At 47.0% G+C, this 19,816-nt stretch overlaps 1 protein-coding gene and 2 long non-coding RNA genes across 6 annotated transcripts in view; 1 reads left to right on the forward strand and 2 right to left on the reverse strand.

The window, feature by feature from the left end:
- Positions 1-19,816, reverse strand: part of LOC144390410 (uncharacterized) — a 31,177-nt gene that overhangs the window by 6,446 nt on the left and 4,915 nt on the right. The window lies entirely within an intron of this gene.
- On the reverse strand, positions 2,120-9,046 carry LOC120815461 (uncharacterized). 3 transcript variants are annotated; one of them, XR_013454383.1, is made up of 4 exons: positions 8,881-9,046; positions 5,370-5,420; positions 4,101-4,880; positions 2,120-4,004 (listed from the first exon to the last, which is right to left on the reverse strand). It is a non-coding gene; the product is annotated as an uncharacterized LOC120815461 (long non-coding RNA). The 3 variants fall into 3 exon arrangements; XR_013454385.1 differs by having other exon boundaries at positions 2,120-3,303; positions 3,845-4,004; positions 4,101-5,420; XR_013454382.1 differs by having other exon boundaries at positions 4,101-5,420.
- Positions 9,096-19,816, forward strand: part of LOC144390255 (NLR family CARD domain-containing protein 3-like) — a 41,707-nt gene continuing 30,986 nt past the window's right edge. For both annotated transcript variants that reach the window (XM_078096718.1, XM_078096716.1), the window contains exon 1: positions 9,096-9,190. The gene's annotated coding sequence lies outside the window, so the exon portion shown is untranslated. The remainder of the gene's footprint in view (positions 9,191-19,816) is intronic.

Genomic DNA, 19,816 nt, shown 5'->3' on the forward strand with positions numbered 1-19,816 from the left:
TTGTAAAGCAGAAACAATCATGGTTTGATAGTTTCAGCATTGTGAAGGACTGGAGTGACTGGCAGCATGAGGCGGGACGGACCCAGACGTGAAACACTCACGCCTCATGTTGCTGCAGGTGGCTTTTCATCGCGTTGATCTGCTGGAAGTGGCAGGACATGTCTGTGGCCAACACCATCTCCACCACCAGAGCCCGAAGCTCTCTGAAAGAGGGCAGGCAGTAAAACATTCATGCTCCTACAGAAGGAATCTTAGATGAAGCTTGGGGAAAGTTTAATCAGAGGAGACTGAGATGCTTTCATCCTGTTGCTGTCACTTCTATATTTCTGCAGCAATGCAGTGCCAGATCGATGCAACTCTGCCCCAAACTACTCAACTTGTCCCTAAAATGAGTCATTTGATTCTGCTTGACTGTAAAATAAGGTGACGTGTTTCTCCCTGGTATCATCAGCTGTAGCTCCCTCTAAGCACCAGTAGGAGGCAGTATTTTAGAAGCAATGACTTGCACTGTAATCTGGGGGTTGTATTGTGCAGTGAATTATTATTTGAAGTCATTGAATGGAAACAGCGGTAAAAAAGGACGTCCCTTCAGCTGCAGCGCTCTTCTCTTACCTCCACTCGTCTTTGGAGAGATTAGACAGAATGTTCATGTCATCACTGTGCTGTAGAAGGAGATATGCAGCACTGACGTGGTAGTTCTCCAGAACAGCTCGGTCATTGTACAACATGGCGGTGTCTGACCTGCAAATGGGACACGGCTACTTCAGGAATGATCACCCTCACCGTCGTCGTGATAATGCCAACAATGTATGAGGTAAAGCTGCTATCATTCATAGTAGGCTTTTTATTAGGTCACCTGTTAGATATCTCTTGACTGCAGGGATTGAAATGCTACAAACGATGCTACGTGGGAATTACCTTGTCTGAATATGGAAGTTATTGGTGGTCCCTGTGTGCTCGTAGTCATGAATGGCAGCTGCAAAAATGATCAGGCAAAGATCTCCAACTCACTGAGCCAGTGCTGAAGGAGAGAGGCAGACAGACGAGGAGGAACGTGTCAATCGGGAGATGAAGATTAAAAACCATCCTGCTTAACGTTGTGCGGTTCTCCTGCTGGAAGTGAACCAGCACAGAGTCTCTTTGCCAGTTGTCAGTGTGCCTGAAACACCTCGGTTGTTTTCCAGTAGCACCTCAACTCAAATGAAAGCAAATAGAGCTCTTCACCAAGAGGATCTGGTGCAAAGTGCCTCACTGAGTGCTGGAGGTCACTGTGCGAGGAGGCCAACAGGACAACATCACATCAGCACCAGCAGAGAGGAGATGGAGACCCCCGACCCGAGGTCCTCCACCCCCGGGTGCGCCTAGATATCCTGTCCATGAAAGTCACCAACTGGAGAGTCAAAAGCCTTCTCCGTCCACAAAGCACATGTAGACTGGTTGGGCAAACTGCCAGGACCCCCCCAGTAGTCTTGGGAGGGTAAAGAGCTGGTCCACTGGTCCAAGACCGGGACGGAATGAGCACTACTCTGCTTGAGTCCAAGGTTCCATATGCTGTGATATGAGTCACTGCCTCCCCAGCATAGTCTTTCCCCAGAAAGGTGAAAGTGTGATATCCCCTTCAGCAACTCACGGCGAGTCCCATCCAGCCCCGGCCTTGCCCCCATGCAGCTTTCTGACCCCCGTAGTGACCCACAGGCACGTGGAGGCGGGGCTTGTACCTTTCAATAACACAATGTCTGCATTGTACATGTGGTGCTGCTATAGTCCCTAGACAGCCGGCATGAGGGATTGTTGATGCATTATTTCAACACAAATTAAGTTGGGTGGTGCTTGTGTTTGGGGGAGGGGCTTGAAAAAGGCCCCGTGGGCCTCTGTTTATTGCGGACTTGGTTACCTGAGAAGGAGTCTCATTTAGGTTTTAACCAAGATTTAAATCTATGTTTTGTCTTTACTTTACTGATTCACTGAACTCTTTCTTCAGTTGTTCTTTCTTTGCTGTAACAACCTACATGAATAAAAGTCACCAAAGTCACTTAAAGCTCCAGTTTGTCATGCAGCCTTTCATCCATTTACAGTCAGAGACACTAACTTTGCTATTGCATCATTATTATCTACCTGTCAGTCATCATTCATCCCGTTATCATCTTTATAGAATATGATTAAGGTGGACTCATGATAAGAATAGAGGGAATACACACATACATGCTGATTCACACACACATATTCAAACTCCTGGTTCTATATGGTGCGTTCATGATCCCCTCCTGCTCGTCAGCGGAGAAAAAAGAGCCTCTTCCTTTGAGTTGATTTGATCGACTCTTCCCCCTTTTGAAGTAGGACGCGGACACACAATTATCCTGATGACTGACGTCTGGTTCCAGTTGATGACATTAAGCTGGATCAGCTAGCATGGTTTCAGTCAGCGGGTTAGTTTGAGCTAAGAGGACATTTGATTGGCTTAGTTGCACCACGTACAAGTAACGCGTGTCCCTGCTGGCTTTGACCATCAACAGCAAACAATCACCCAGTGGAGTCCACCATGTTTGTACCCTATTCAGCTACGAGGATAATGCAGAGTTTTATTATTATTTCCAATGAACCCTTTATGTTATCTGTGTTATATCATTCATGTTAAATGGGAAAACCTTGAAACAAACATCACACATCATGACTAAACAACTATGAAGGGCCTAATATTCCACATGACTGTTGCATCAAATACACCAAACAAGCCAAACCTCTCCACAAAGATGCCGGCCTGCACTGCATGAACGATGCTGCGGAAGCGTGGCTTGTCCTCGTTACGGCGCAGCATCACAACCGTCTGCCGGGTGAAAGTGGAAGCCAGCCAGTCCCGAACCTCTGACGGCACCGAGTCCGACCGGATGTCACCCAGCTGGTCCTCTGGATCCACCAGCCGCCTGCAAGGAGACACGCATCAGACTAAAAGCCAGAAAAAAGATCACACCTTCTCGCCAAAGCTGCTGATTGATGATCTTCATCAACAAATTGAAGGATTGTCTTATTCACTACTCGATGAGCACACAATTCAATTATTGTGTAGAACGCGGCTTGTCAGATTTTCCCAACCGATTGTGTCACACGTCCACGTGGCTGATGGGACGCGTATTTACCAGCGTTCAGACACATTCACATTTAACTGAAACGTCCTGCCGTCATTTTGTTACAACTTCCACAAGACGAGAGTTGACTACTGGTTTACCTTCAGGTCGGCCATCTTTTGTGTAACTAACTAGTAACTGCCTGCTGGTCTTCTGTATTCATGTGCAGGGTCCCACTGTCCTATAAGGAATAAGGCTCGCAACATTGTGCAGAAATAATTTAAACAATTCTGGGTTAGAAACTTGGAAACCGTATTAAGCCATGAGTTACTCATTAAATTAAATATATTACTAACATACACATAGACTTAATGGAATCATTTAAATACTAATTAGTAGTAAAATAATATGAATGAATGATGATGTATGTAGTAATTGTCATGTATTTATCATCCATGGACGATCTTACTTACTAACATATAATATTTAATTCCCTTTCACCAATTTACGGGGTATTGCAGTTAATATAGTCTTAAGATGTTTAGAGTGCTTTACTTTAGCTTCAAAATGCTTAAGACGACGTAGCTTGTGTGTAAATGATCCCGTTGTGATTTATAAATGAGTGAGGAAGCCACCGTGCTACTGGAATGGCCCAGTACCGTGTGCCATTAAAACGCTGGGGGAGCCGCGCTCTGTTGATGAGCCGACTGCCGACGGGAAGAAACCCTTTGTGTCCATAAAGTCCTGCGTGCATGAGGATGATGTGTCAACCTGAACCTCACCTGCTTTCTGCTTTTACACTTCAATGTTTCCCCTTGGATTCTTTGGATTGTTGTACCTTTTGTGGACTCCTCTGCTCCACAGGTTGGTTTTTTAAGACAAACGTTTGCGTTTGGCCATTTCTCTACGTGCTCCTCCACCTCTGCTCAAAGGTCTATTTAGCTGCCGATCGTGAAAGAATTGAAGAAAATCATTTTAAAATCCCTTTTTCTTCATGTTCATGGATTATTTGAGAAAAGCAGAAGTGAAATCTCTCGCCTGGCTTCCTCAATGCACAGAGCTTCTAGGACTGAGGCGGCGTAGTCCAGGTTTCTCTTCAGCTCCACCACAGATGCCTCCCCCCTTTCCAGCTGCTTCACAGCGCGACCTGCAACACATAGAGGCCCAGCAGCATCTGCCCTCCATTCAGACCGTCCCAAACGCTGGATTGGGGAGCTGTACAATCTATAGATAGAATATATCTCCCACAGATGGTTTGGGAGTGATTAGCACAATCTGGGCTGTATAATACGTGCGCCCATATTACATGGCAGTGCAGTTGGTAATGTCAAAGTCAAATCAGCAGTTTCACAGTTAATGTCACTGCAAAGAAAGCTGCAGCGCTCTTTTCTAACTGGGTTCTGTCTCACTCAGTGGACGTAGATTGTGGGTTGAAGTCCCGTCTCAAAGCACATTCTAAACAATTGGCTAGAACGCCATGAAAGGAAGCGTAAAGCCTGTTCTATGTGTGGCGAGTAAAACTTAAAGTAAAGGACACCATCTGTTTAGCAAAGGCAGCAAGCAAAGCTCCTCTTCCACGTTTCCCTTCATCACAGCTTCATTTGGCATGTGAATGATACATTTACATGAAGCAAAGGCCGCTGTGTGTGTGTGTGTGTGTGTGTGTGTGTGACCTGCTGGCAGTCTTCTCCATGGTGTCCGGGGCACCAAGGACCGGCAGCTCATCCTTCAGGATCTCTTCATTCTGAACTCCTTTGTATTCAGTGATGCCAACAGCCGCTGGGACGGCAGTGCGCAGTGCATTCTGGGACCGTGAGCCTGAACGATGGACACAAAAGCGCCTGCTAGCATTTCCACGTGTGCAGCGTCCATGTTTTAATCCATCAAGGACAAAAGTGATTGACGCAGTCGGCCGTAAGACGGAGAGACGAGGACGTGTTTGAATGGACACGGAGGAGTGAACACAGTTGAAGGAAAAAGATGTGTCAACTACAAAGGAGGCTTAGACCCACTGCTGGAAAACACACACGTCAGAGGAGCAAATCCTGATGCTGCACAAAGAAAGTGGGGATAGTTAAAGAATGAAGTCTGAACAGAATCAGTAGAGTTTTCTGGCCGACTTGTTGTTGCCTCCAGTTGTGCGACTGTTTGGACTGACAGCCGGCTCAGTGTCCCCTTCTGCAGGGGACGTATTCATGGCGGGTCACATGTGCATGTGCCCCTCACGTGTGGACAGAAGCCCCCGTCACATGGTATTTACCTGCATTACAGAGGTCACTGTTTGAAACACAAGTTGGATGAACTCACGTGCCAAGTGGGCCGGTGGAAAGCGGGAGCTCGGCGCCGCCTCGTTGGCAACTGGACAAAAGAAGGAGAATTTCTGTCCTTTGACATTCTTACTGGTCATTTGGGTCCAATAAGCATGACTCCTATTGTCCAATGACAGCGCGGTGCTGGGGACACACACTGTGCTTACTCTCCTGGTCCACCTGGTACAGTGTGGGGACATTCGTCTCTAAAGTCACGTCCACTTTAGTGACCTCGTTCATTCCCAGGATACTTCTACCCAACCTGTGTTTAGTCACAGACGCCAACCTGCAGCCCCACGTTTTGTTTGTGTTGTTCAGCCGCTCGTGGAAGTAAACTTGCTTGTGTGTGAAACGTGTTTCCAACCAAGTGATAAGAACAAGAATAGAATCAGTAAAAGGAAACATAACACGTGACCTTCCCAACCCAGAGCCACTGGTCAGAGGATCAGAGTGTGTGTGTGTGTGTGTGTGTGTGTGTGTGTGTGTGTGTGTGTGTGTGTGTGTGTGTGTGTGTGTGTGTGTGTGTGTGTGTGCGTCATGGGGGTGCAGCTGGAATCAGGAAGTGAAGGAGGACATCAAGAAGCAGCCTCTTCATTAGTGACAATGACTCCCTGAGCTCCGCTGCCCAACAACTGACGACACACCAGTCGACATGACGTCACCTCCCAGTCTCCTGGTTGCCATGGAGACAGCAGCCTGTAAACACCACGCTGTGTGCTGTTCTCCGTACTCATCACATGGACTCCATCAGACAGTAACTACGCCCTCTTCACAGTGGGCCGGGCTACGTCGGCTGTTATGAGGCCGGCTGTGGACTTCAGTCCATCCCGATGTCTCCTGGAGCAGTTCCTACTGCGGCCGTGCCATCGGGGACAAACAAGGAGACACAAAGTGGGGAAGCGTTTCCTCTTGGAGCTGCTGTCAGCTGGTTGCAGGAGGAAAAGACGACTTGTCAACAAGGCAAAAGTGATGCTGATCAGGATGCTCGGCCTGCGCTTAGTGCTCCTAATGGCCTTTGGCACGTTTCACTGCGCCCAAAGGAAAGCCACCAATCAGAGCCTGGAGTCTCCAACACAGCTGTCAATCACTGCCAGTGACACGTTGACAATCAAACCGTCTGATCTAAACATCCTATTAGCTGTTTCAGAGGCATGTTTCAGCTACTGATGAGCAGTAAAACATGTTGGGACAGAAAGCAGTCGAGCCAGGACGTGTCTCCTTGTGGACGTGTAGATTATGTCTCGTGTTCTACAGTCAAGAGACAGTGAGACGTTTCATCGAAGTCACTAAATGTTGCTTTAAAGCCGTCATCACAAAGACATAGTTTCACTTTGTGTGTTTGTCTTGAAGGACACGCTACATCCAGACGGAGGAAGATGAAGCAGGTAAACGGCTACAAATAGAACACAATGAAGCTGAGTAACACACACACACTGAAACACAGAGCATCTCACCAATGGTGAAGCTGAAGCGTCCGTGCAGAAAGTAGCACTGCCGCCCTTTTTAAACGCCTGTTTGTTGGACGTTGGTCGTGTCGTTGGGCTCCTGATGTGCACGGTGTCCCTCAGTGGGTGAGGGGGGGCCGTTCTCTCTGTGCTGCTGTGGACGGGTGTTCAGGGTAAACACCGCCCTTTTCCTCTTTGCTCTTCGCCCCTCGAGGCTCTAACAACTCTGATCTGCTCCATTGAGACACTTTCATGTCTGATATTTATATTTACTGTGAATTAGTTTCCTCTGCTGCTCCGTCACACACAGCGTTTCTATTTGAAATGAGAAGCAAACTAAAGCGTGATAGTTAAACACCCGACAGTCAAGAAGCGTATTCAAATGTTTCAGAGCAGCTGACGTCATCGAGGCAGCTGCTGTCCCATGAAATGAGCGTCCTCTGTTGTCCCCGTGAGTCAGGACCCCCGAGTCTGTTCTCCCCAGAACGCAAGTCCGTCCTCTGCGTCCTATCGTTGAGAAAGGGCCCCACGTTGGGAGGTTAATACGAGCAGCGTGGAGATCAGGACCTTCAGCTGCTTCCACGTGTCGTCCAGTCAACAGGGGACACGAGGACAGAGGTCCCTCATGATGCAGCTGTGGACAGTCTTCTCGTATGTTTCTGTTGCTGCTTATTACCCGTCCATGACCAGCCGTTCTCCTGAAGCTTCCCCTGGACCGAGGCGCTAATGGAACCACTGAGCTCCACCACCGGGGCTCCCTGAAGACCTTTACTGGTGCTCTGAGTTCTCTCCGTTCTTCCTGCTGCAGGAACGTCTCCGCGCCCCTCAGCTGCTGTTCATACAGCTGTCAATCATGTTGAATGACACGTGAATGAAGGCGGCACGATGCAGCGCGCTGAGGCCATGCAGAGAAGCTCAAGTAGCGGTGAGCCTTCTAGTGACGTCATTGTCTTAACTCAGGTAGTGACGTGATGCCACCTGTCAATCACAGGTCAGTGGAGCCACGATAATGAAGTAACTGTTGTTCTTTGGTGACTAAAGAGCCTCTTCTTGTTCACAACAACGGGTTCAGTCATCGAGCAGCAGCACATGTGGGATTAGTTCACTTCCTGCTTGTAGTTCACTGAGAACGTCAGCGCCTCTGGACACGATGGACTAACATCTGGAGGGACAACGTCCCCTTGCTGGACATCAACACGAGTTCCCTCGTTGTCCTCTTACAGGACGTTGTCCCACACACGTCTCTGGTTTAGTTCAGTGTGTTGTGTTCTAGTGTCTTTTAAACACTTAAAACGCACTTATGTGACGTCACAGAACTAACCGGTGGCTCTGTGGGCCACAGCGCCCCCACGTGGGCAAACCAAGCAGCTGCTTATAAGCGCTCAGCCTGACGGTGACGTGTGCTGCAGAACTCTGTTCAGAAAGGGTTGAATTAAACAAACGCTGCTGCCTAACCGGCCCAAACATCACCACTAACATCAAGTAGAAGAGCCTTTGTGAACCACGCGGAGCTCATCTGTTATTCGGCAACACGAAATCACCTGAAGAACCAACGTGTCTGATAACAATCACACTCTGAGCCCTTTGGACATGTTGTCTCATCAGGAGACCGTAGCGGTTTATCGGCTCTCACGTTGAACTAACTTACATCCGGAAGACGTTTACAGCAACACGAGCCTTCGGAGTCTTTTCGCTTCCGTTTCTGTGTGTTTCTCCTCCATATTCCGGTGAACGGAGCTGCTAAAACGAGATGTTTCTACAAGGAGGTCTGGTGGAGAGGACAGAGACTCTCATTATGAAGGGATGAGGACAGACACGTTTATTATTCAGAGGACAAACGTAATTGTAATATTACTATAATATCATGATTAATGACATGTTTATGGATGCTGGAAGAGATGTTGGATCCCTGCTGTACGCGGAGAGAGGAGGTCATCATATCACGACTCAGTCACACAGGTCTGAACTCAACTCTGTTCGTAATGGCAACGAAACTGAAGATGTGGAGCGCGTCGTTACGAAGGGTCAAAATACAATAACGAAAGAAACCGATTGGAGGCTCACATTGTCCACCGGGGACGGAAGTGGAGTGTGGAGGGAGTCGTGTCAGTGGAGCAGGGTGGGCCCGACTGCTTTAGACCCCTGATGCGTCTCATAGAAGAGACGGGACCAGGTCGTAGGATCCAGGTAACAGCGGCAGGCTGAGCAATAAACCCTGAACCTGCACACTCCGGTACAGCAGGTCACGTGACGCTGGTTGCGACCCGCCAGAACAAACCGGAAGAAGAAGAAGAAGAAGAAGAAGAAGAAGACGTGAGGGAGACGCGTAGAAAGTCACCAAGCTTCACTTTAACGTCTTAAAGTGTCACATCGTGTGAGTATGTCCCGTGACACACAGCGTGTGTTTACTGTGTGTTTGTGTGTTAACGGGCCGTCAACCTTTGCAAAGTTCCTTTACCGTTTAGACGAAAAATACGGAAATAATACGGAAATAACACAATAACATTTAAACCAAAAGAGTAAATGTCCTTTTCTGTCCAAATCCAAACACGAAAAAACGACCAATCTGTTTTTCTGTAAATCCCTTTTTGTTTGTTCCTTTTAAAACGAAACCGAAGCGCAGCCGCTAAACCGGAAGTGCGCACATTTTAACAGTAAAACGCAATAGAACGTTTGTACGATAGAAATCCGTCTGTGACGCAACAATATCTATAATATAGCAGAGTAACATTAGAAGAATGAATATGAAACGTCATCGTGTGTTAACAACAGCAGTTGACTACACGCAGACACATTTACATTCATCCACGTACACAGATACTCATTCATCTGTGCGCTGTTTGATGCAATATAGTTATTAATATAGTAACAACACATTTATTACTGTAGGTAATAACACAGTTTGTGGTGGCAGACTCGTTGCTGTTGGCTCTGATATTTATTTCCAGTATTGTTGTGTTGCTTCAGTGCTCAGAGACACTTTAAGGAGAGTAAACGTGTTCACATCTCCACCACTAGGGGGCAGAATACGACTATTTAAAGCAGTGGTTCTCAGCTGGTCTGGTGGCTCCGGGACCCACCATCACCCCTCAATGACAACCGACCCAAATCGAGGGACATCCTTCACTTCTCAGATGTATTTAATGAAAATATGGTGCAGTTTGAACCTGAGAGCGTGTGGAGACAGAACACGTATGACCACACAAAAACAAGTTTAATGAGAAAACAGCCAGCTGGTAGCGACGCTAGAGAGGGAACTATTCCCTTACCGCTGCCTCCTGCCAAAGGAAAGCGCTTAAAAGAAACACGACATTTATAGGATGAGGATTTAAAATGACGTCTCTTGACACGTTGTCTCAAGACAACAACACAAAGTGTCCCATGAGAGTTTTAGTGTTGAGGTGAATGAGCTCTGTGTGTTTGTCCTGATGAAGATAATAATGTGTGAGCTCTCCCAGCAGGTTGGTGTGAAGGTGTGAAGGTGTGGACTCTGCTATGAATCAGGCTGAGGACCCAGAGGACGGAGTCCCTCCCTCTGAAGCCCCTCTGTGTGGGGAACATGACAGCCAGACCAAAGCTCAGAGGTGAGAGGACCATCTCCAACTGTCCTCCACTCGTCTCCATGTCCCAACGTCTCTGACTCACTGACTCTGCTTCTATGTGTGTGACCAGGACCCATCAGAGACCAGGACCTGGACCTGGACCCAGCTGTGTGTCCATGAAGAGTAACCGGTCTATGGAGCCTCCTCTAAACTTCCAAGACGTTGGTCCCTCTGTTGATGCAAGGTGAGGGTCTCAGGCTGATGATGAGGTGTTTCTACCAGACTCTCTGGTGGAGGTTCTTGGTTTCTTGCTCCAGGGCCCTTCAGCAGAGTCCAGTGAGGGAGGGAGAGCTCCATGGAGGACTTGGTGAGACCTGTTGGGACTAAACCAAACTGAACTGGTGAAGAAAGCAGTGAGCTGAAAGACTGAGCTGTTGATTCTCAGTGGGACCAGCAGGACCAGTAGACCTAAACCACTACAGGGAGTCATGTGGTCCACATCCAGACCTCACGCCATGGACCTTTACCTTGTTTTGGTCTCTGTGAGGACGGACACCATGTGAGCTGATGCTTCATGATTAGATGATGATGTGATGATGTAATCTCAGTGTTTCTTTCAGTTCACATCAGCAGAGAGGAAAGTCTCCTGAACCCAGATGTTTGTCCATGAAGAGTGATTATTCTATGGGTCGATATATTGACTTCAAAGATGGACGCCGTTCTTATGACACAGAGTAAGTAGGTCCCTATAAAATCTGTTTCATTTTTCTCAAATTCCAGTTTAATTTTTCCCACAAATTCTCTTTGTTTTTTTAATTTTTGAGAATTAGGTTTTTAACATTTCACGCAGAGACAGTGAATTAAGAACTGAAATGTAGACAATATATTCAGTTAAAACTGAAAACTTCCATACATAGAACCTTATTTCAGGCAAAAACATGCTGCATGATAAAAACATGGCAATATCTTTTCTTGTGTGTCCAAACAGAACAGTTATTCCAAAAAAAATTCAGGTTTATTGGTTTAAATTAAACAAAATACATGACTCAACAAAAAATGCCGTTAGTTCTTTGTAAGATCAAACTAAGTAAGAATAGTCCTGTCAATATCTACTAACAAAGGTGCATAACAATTGCAACAGCCCGTGCAGTAAACAATAAAACATTTTGGAAATTCAACTTAACTTTGGTGGAAATATCAAAAACATTGTAAACTTCAATTCCAAGTGCAACTCGGAGCCTTAGCTTGCACAAACTCCTTGCTGATGAGGAAGCGCACCCATCTTCTCTTTCTAGCAGGCAGATCTCATCCATGTCACAATTGAGAATGATTTGCAGAGCTGCCAGGTCTCACCCACCAGCGTGATGACATGGCAGAGGCAGGTTACATGTACGCTGTTGGGCAACACTCCTCTCAGAGCCTCCTGTATTCCTTCAGACAGTGAGCAGCATTATCAGTCACCACGGCCCAGACGTCATCACGCTCACATCGTTGTGATTGACAGAGAATAGAATGGCTTTGGAAGTATTCGCATCTGTCCATGAAGACAACATCAATCAGAAAGTACTGTTGTCCAACGCCTACGATGAAAGATAAAAAATAATAATAACCATGATTAGTATTGTGTCACAACAAAAGGGTGAGATACAGCTAGACATAGACAGACGCTTTATTTGCTTTAATTCTTAATTCCCGATGTGAGAGTAGCTTTAATGTTGTGATCAATACATTTAATACATACATGTGTAACCAGGATCCATCAGAGACCAGGACCTGGAGCTGGACCTGATCCTGAACCTGGTCTGCAATCTGGACCTGAACCCAGATGTTTGTCCATGAAGAGTGATCAGTCTATTGGTCGATGGATTACCTTCAAAGATGGACGCCGTTCTTATGACCCAGAGTAAGTTCTTAAACAGATGAAGAACTGTTCTGATCCTCAGTCATAAATTACATAAATGTTTGTTCATTGTTTAACGTGTTGTTTCCATGACGATCCATCAGGACAGAACTCATTATCTTCATCTAACTCCAGGGTGTCAAACTCATCTTAGGTTTGGGTCAGATACTGTCCACTTTGATCTCAAGTGGGCCGGACCAGTAAAATCTTAGGCGATGGTCCGGTCGACGGGGGGCCGTCATTTCCAAGCGGGCGCTGCTGCCTGGAGGAACGCTGTGGTCTAAAAGGTCTAACACAGGGGAGCCCACACTTTATCAGCTCGCAAGCTACTTGTCATCAACGCTTCTATCCAAGTCATGGCGATCGCCCGAATAATAACAACGAGCAGCAGCGGTAACCAAGGGAACAACAGCGCTGCAGACCGGGAGCACAAAACGAATCCATGTAAAGAAACAAGCAACAATAAGTTACTGCAGACGTTCTTGGTCGTTACCTCACTCCATGGCACTGATGCATGCGTGGTGACCTGACGTGGTTCTTTCTTCAATGTTAGGTGATCTACCAGCACTGCGTTGGTGAAGGACCAGGGGCCTCATTTATAAACGTTGCGTAGGCACAAAAGAAGGCGTACGCCGCTCTCTACGCAATAATTGGTATTTATAAAAAGCAAACTTGACGGAAAAATGTCCTTCACGCAAGCTCGGACCCATGCGTACGCACAAAAACGGGTGAAATGAGAACCGTCGGCAAACGCAAGAAACACGCAAACGTGTGTGAAAGTGTGTAAAACTAGACTGTTGTAAAAGAAATGCCAATACTGCCTCTCATAAATAACACGAACTCCCGTTTGATCTGCAGCGTAAAACAAACAGAAATACGAATTAACACATTTTCAAAAAGAAAAGTGAAATATGTTCTGCAATAATATCGGCATGTTATTAAATTCATCCTCTAAACACAGCTGTTGCTTGTCAGATGCAATCAGATGGACGGTAATAAAACGCCATGATGCCGTCACAATGCGTAATGACGCTGATGGCTGATCTTCGCTCTTAGAAGACGTGGCACATGGAAGGATTGGCGCTGTAGTGCAGCGCACCATCGGCCTGTTTAAGGGCAGATGGCGCTGCCTCGACTGCACTGGAGGGAGGTTGTTGTTTACTCCTGAAAAGGTGTGAAACATCGTGCTGCGTGTGCTGTGCTACATGATGTGGCACAGCTTCCAAACGTGCCTCGACCCCCTGACGCCGATGTTGGCCCAGACCCTGTCCCCGATCCCCAATCACTGCCGCCAGTCTCTCATCAGGAGGGGACAGCTCCGGTGTCCCTTTCCCCTCTGTGGAGACACACCTTGGCGATGGCGCGCTAAACGCTTTTTTGCATCCACTTTGATGTCAGACCAGTTTTTCTTTATTTGGGTCCGAGGTTGTGAGGCTGATGGTCCAAACACCATGTGAGCTGATGGTTCATGTTCCTCCACAGAGAAGACCAGGAGAGCTCAGAGGTTCCCACAGGTCCGTCTGCCCAGCAGCATCAAACACACCTGGACTCCATCTTCATGGTGTGTACATGAACAACTACTTTAACATCTCTCAGGTCACCATCATCTCCATGCTGCACTTTGTAGACCAGTGGATTGTCCGTCTGTCCAACATGGACCTGATGGTGGCTTCCATGTTCTAGTTGGTGTCATTCATAGAATGTTCTGTTCCAGCTGCTGGAGGAGAACATCCTCACTTTTGTGAAGAACGAGCTGAAGAAGATCCAGAAGGTAGTGAGTTCAAATTACACAGAATGCTTTGAGAAGGAGGACGAGGAGGTGGTGGATGAAGAGCAGAGGAGGAGCAGAGAGGCATTTGTGAAGATCTCAGTGCACTTCCTGAGGAGAATGAAGCAGGAGGAGCTGGCTGAGCGTCTGCAGAGCAGTAAGAGGATTTCTCTACAGACTTACCATGCTGATAAATGAGACCTTCACTAATGTCTCCAGAGATGGACAGAATATATTCATAGTCATTCTCTGAGGAAAGGACATGTTTAAATTGATTATGTGACTCATTGATCTTCTTTGTTGTCTTCATTCAGGACTTCTTGCTGCAGTTTGTCAGCGTGAACTCAAATCCAACCTGAAGAAGAAGTTCCAGCATGTGTTTGAGGGGATCGCTAAACCAGGAAACCCAACCCTTCTGAATGAGATCTACACAGAGCTCTACATCACAGAGGGAGGGACTGCAGAGGTTAATGAAGAGCATGAGGTCAGACAGATTGAAACAGCATCCAGAAGACCAGCCAGACCAGAAACAACCATCAGACAAGAAGACCTCCTCAAAGCCTCAGCTGGAGGAGAGGAACCAATCAGAACAGTGATGACTAAGGGAGTGGCTGGCATTGGCAAAACAGTCCTAACACAGAAGTTCACTCTGAACTGGGCTGAAGACAAAGACCACCAAAACATACAGTTCACATTTCCATTCACCTTCAGAGAGCTGAATGTGCTGAGAGAGAAGAAGTTCAGCTTGGTGGGACTTGTTCATCACTTCTTCAGTGAAACCAGAGCAGCAGGAATCTGCAGGTTTAAAGAGTTCCAGGTTGTGTTCATCTTTGACGGTCTGGATGAGTGTCGACTTCCTCTGGACTTCCACAACAATGAGATCCTTAATGACGTCACAGTGTCGGCCTCAGTGGATGTGCTCCTCACAAACCTCATCAGGGGGAAGCTGCTTCCCTCTGCTCGCCTCTGGATAACCACACGACCTGCAGCAGCCAATCAGATCCCTCCTGAGTGTGTTGGCATGGTGACAGAGGTCAGAGGGTTCACTGACCCCCAGAAGGGGGAGTACTTTAGGAAGAGGTTCACAGATGAGGAGCAGGCCAGCAGGATCATCTCTCACATCAAGACCTCACGAAGCCTCCACATCATGTGTCACATCCCAGTCTTCTGCTGGATCACTGCTGGAGTTCTGGAGGAGGTGTTGAAGACCAGAGAGGGAGGAGAGCTGCCCAAGACCCTGACTGAGATTTACATCCACTTCCTGGTGGTTCAGTCCAAAGTGAAGAAGGTCAAGTACGATGGAGGAGCTGAGACGGATCCACACTGGAGTCCAGAGAGCAGGAAGATGATCGAGTCTCTGGGAAAACTGGCCTTTGATCAGCTGCAGAAAGGCAACCTGATCTTCTATGAATCCGACCTGACAGAGTGTGGCATCGATATCGGAGCAGCCTCAGTGTACTCAGGAGTGTTCACTCAGATCTTCAGAGAGGAGAGAGGACTGTACCAGGACAAGGTCTTCTGCTTCATCCATCTGAGTGTTCAGGAGTTTCTGGCTGCTCTTCATGTCCATCTGACCTTCTTCAGCTCTGGTGTCAATCTGCTGTCAGAAGAACAAACAACCTACCTGTGGTCTAAAGTCTTTAGAGACAAATCTGAACCAAAGCGTCTCTACCAGCGTGCTGTGGACGAGGCCTTACAGAGTCCTAATGGACACCTGGACTTATTCCTCCGCTTCCTCCTGGGTCTTTCCCTGGAGACCAATCAGACTCTCCTACGAGGTCTGTTGACACAGACAGGAAATCGCCCACAGACCAATCAGGAGACAGTCCACTACATCAAGGAGAAGATCAGTAAGAATGTGTCTCCAGAGAAAAGCATCAATCTGTTCCACTGTCTGAATGAACTGAATGATGGTTCTCTAGTGGGGGAGATTCAACGGTTCCTTAGATCAGGACGTCTCTCCACAGAAGAACTGTCTCCTGCTCAGTGGTCAGCTCTGGTCTTCATCTTACTGTCATCAGAAGAAGATCTGGAGGTGTTTGACCTGAAGAAATACTCTGCTTCAGAGGAGGCTCTTTTGAGGCTGCTGCCAGTGGTCAAAGCCTCCAACAAAGCTCTGTAAGTACAGAGAGAGTTAGATTCATACATCGGAACTTAAATATGCTGCCATCTTTTATACTTACTGCTTCTTCTTCATCCTTCTCTTCAGACTGAGTGTCTGTAACCTCTCAGAGAGAAGCTGTGACGCTCTGTCCTCAGTTCTCAGCGCCCAGTCCTCTAGTCTGAGAGAGCTGGATCTGAGTAACAACCACCTGCAGGATTCAGGAGTGAAGCTGCTGTCTGCTGGAGTGAAGAGTCCACACTGTGAACTGGAGACTCTCAGGTCAGGATTCAATTAAAGTCCACTTGGTGTCTTTATTTACATCCATGGTACATTTCTGACCTTCATAAGATTCTTTCTGCTTCGATGATTTAAATCAAATATGTATTTTCCATGTATTTCCATAAAATGTTTATTTTCAATATAATGTAAATATTTGACATTATAGAGTTAGTAGTAATGTTATCAGAGTGTTGATGCACATTAGTGGGTGTTTAGTTGTGACTGGAAACCAGTCAGTAACCATGTTAATGTGACCCCTCTGTACCTGATAGGATCTCAGTACTGCAGTGACCTTCCAGCCCTCACAGTTCCCTCAGATCATGTGACATGTGTTTTATTCCGTGTGTCTGCAGGCTGTCAGGCTGTCTGATCACAGAGGAAGGCTGTGCTTCTCTGGCCTCAGCTCTGAGCTCCAACCCCTCCCATCTGAGAGAGCTGGACCTGAGCTACAATCATCCAGGAGACTCAGGGGTGAAGCTGCTGTCTGCTGGACTTGAGGACCCTCACTGGAGACTGGAGACTCTCAGGTATGAAGAGGCTGCAGCCACAGACCATCAGTCTGGTAGAGGAGGTAGAGCTGGAAACCTTTTCTCTGTCCCACTGTCAGCCTGGTTAATAAGACCCTGACACACCAAGCTGACCTCAAACTACCAGAGACTCATCAAACTGTTTGTGTCCCACATGAGACCATCGACACAGACAGAAGTAGTGAGGAACAGTAGCCAGGATGAGCCTGAACAGGGAGGAAGGTGATGAAAACCTTGTTTCTCTGGAGCTTTGTCTTGTCTCCACGTTATAAGAGAGGACAGTGTCTCCTGACACGTTGACGGCATCATGGTGGGTTGATATGAGTCAACGTGGTCACGCTGCAGGTTTGTGCGCTCTTAACAACTAAAACAACACTTGGATGTTTAGATGCTGGTCCTCTGCCTCCAGTGTGTGTTTGTCCTTTAGTCCAGACATTATTATTAAGAGACAAACAGTCAGAGAAACAATCTGTTCAAAGCATCTTGATGGATCATCACAGGAGGAACGTTTGGTGTTTTAAAGGAGTTCAGCTTCACCTGCTTTTGGTGCTTTGCACTGAGAGACGGTTCCCTGGATGATGAGAGTGGACTTGTTGATGCTACAGGTGACAGTCGGCCACAGACGCTCAGTGAAGAACCAACAGCTGATGGTGGACCTGGAATCAGTATCAACTATATCGTAGAAATGAACAGAACATACCAAAAAAAACCTATCCAGATAAATGTTGCCATCTGGATGGAGTGAATGTGATTGTGGTTGATAGGTCAAGATCACCTATAACTGCAACCAACAATCCCCATAACACTTATTTTAAACCTACTCACTAAACAAGCAATCAAAACCAGAGTGTGTGTGTGTGTGTGTGTGTGTGTGTGTGTGTGTGTGTGTGTGTGTGTGTGTGTGTGTGTGTGTGTGTGAGCACAGAGGGGGGTGAGAGAGAGAGGGGGGGAGACGAGGGGGGTGCAGGGAAGGAACAGCGGTGCGGTTGCGCGCAACAACAAGCGGAGTGCCGGTTATCACACTAGGGGGCGAGCGAGAGCAGCGGGGCGGAAGTGAGACCGTTAAATCAAACCACCGAGGAAGACGGGAACGTTAAACAGTGTAGTACGACTACTGGACGCGAGGGGCGAGCGAGAGCGAAATGCAGGAAGTGTTCCACGTATTAAAGCAGGGGGGTCCAAACTTTTTTCACTGAGGGCCACAGACAGAAAAATATGCAAAAGGTTGAGCCGCTCACTAAAGTTAAGGTATCTCACCTCTAGTGTATTAACAGTAATACAAATCAATCAATCAAATGTAGGTAAATTAAGCTTGATAATTGAATAAACTTAAAGAAAAAAACTGCATAAATCACATCTCTCCATTAATGGGTTTTAATTTTTTTTACAAAAAGGGTTGGCAGCTCATCCTCAGATTGCTTCTTCGTCAGGATGGGGACCCCCTTCACAGCCCTGTATAAAGAGGGAAGGCTTTATTTAACCTACTTATGCAAATCATTCATCAGCTAACGTGTTTTAGAAAATGTTATCAACTTTAATTGACTGCATTTATTAAGTAATTGGGCTTTTGAACACATGAAGGCAATAAGGGAATAAAACCGCTTCAGCACGGAGCCGCGACTAAGCCAGCGCACGTCACAATGATAGAGTACGTCCCCGTATTCAGCATCGACATCAGATAGGAAAGCTTAATTCTCTGTGGTAGAGCCCTCGTGCTCGAATTATGTTGACAGTTTTCACAACTATGGTCATCACATCGCCAAGCTGGACTGTCTTGGCACAGAGAGCTTCTTGGTGGATGATACAGTGCAATTTTACAGCCTCGCCTCCACTCTCTGGCACCTTGGCGCACACCATAGATGCCATTCCTTTGGGCTCGCCTGTCATAGCGGGAGCCCCGTCCGTTGCAACTCCACACAGCTCGTCCCATTTAAGTTCCATCTTGTCAATTGCACCTGACGCGGCTTCAAAAATGTCCTCACCCGTTGTTGTGCCCTTTAGACTCCGAAGATCAAGCAGCTCCTCCGTGATGCAAAAGTTATCGTCAACTCCCCGCAAAGAAATCAACACTTGTGCGGCGTCTGTTGCATCTTTCATCACATGCAATGGAGTAAAAGTCAAAAGCACAAGCTTTATGTGACACTTGATTCTGTATGTTAGCTGACAAGTCTTCCATTCAACGCACAATTGTGTTTGTGGACATGCTCACGTTGTTGAATTCCTGCATCTTTTCCGGGCACATTATTCCAGCGACTTTAATGAGGCACTGTTTAACCAAGTCAGCGTCTGAGAAAGCTTTCCCGCGGCGCGCTATGAGTTGAGCTACCTCATAGCTAGCTATTGTAGCGTTTTCTTGTGTGTTGTTAGCAGGGTAAAAGTACTGTTGTTGAGCCTGCAGGTTAGCTGCCATGTGCTGGACTTTGTCCTCTCGCTCAGCAGCAGTGTAGGACGTGAAGGTCGGATGCTTGGTTTCGTAGTGTCGTCGTACATTGGACTCTTTCATCACTGCAACCGTTTCATTGCAAATCAAACAGACACACTTCTCCTTGACTTCTTTGAAGAAATATTCATTTTCCCACCGTGTTTGAAATGTTCTGCATTCACTTGCTATCTTGCGTTTCTTTGGTTCTGCCATTTTGTCGTCGCGGAGATTTTTTATTTGAAACATTTTTTTTGTGGAAAAGCTGCATTAGGACTGCAGCTAGTGAGTAGCTCCACCTACTGGTCAAACTAAGAACTACATTACAGTCAAGGGCAAGTTTCATGTGTGGGCCACATTCCATTCTATTTTTATAATTTGCTGGGCCAATAAAAAATGGATCCCGGGCCGCAGTTGGCCCGGGGGCCGTACTTTGGACACCCCTGTATTAAAGCAACGAG

The sequence above is a fragment of the Gasterosteus aculeatus genome, chromosome 21 (genome assembly GCF_964276395.1).
Source record: "Gasterosteus aculeatus chromosome 21, fGasAcu3.hap1.1, whole genome shotgun sequence".
Classification (NCBI taxonomy): domain Eukaryota; kingdom Metazoa; phylum Chordata; class Actinopteri; order Perciformes; family Gasterosteidae; genus Gasterosteus; species Gasterosteus aculeatus.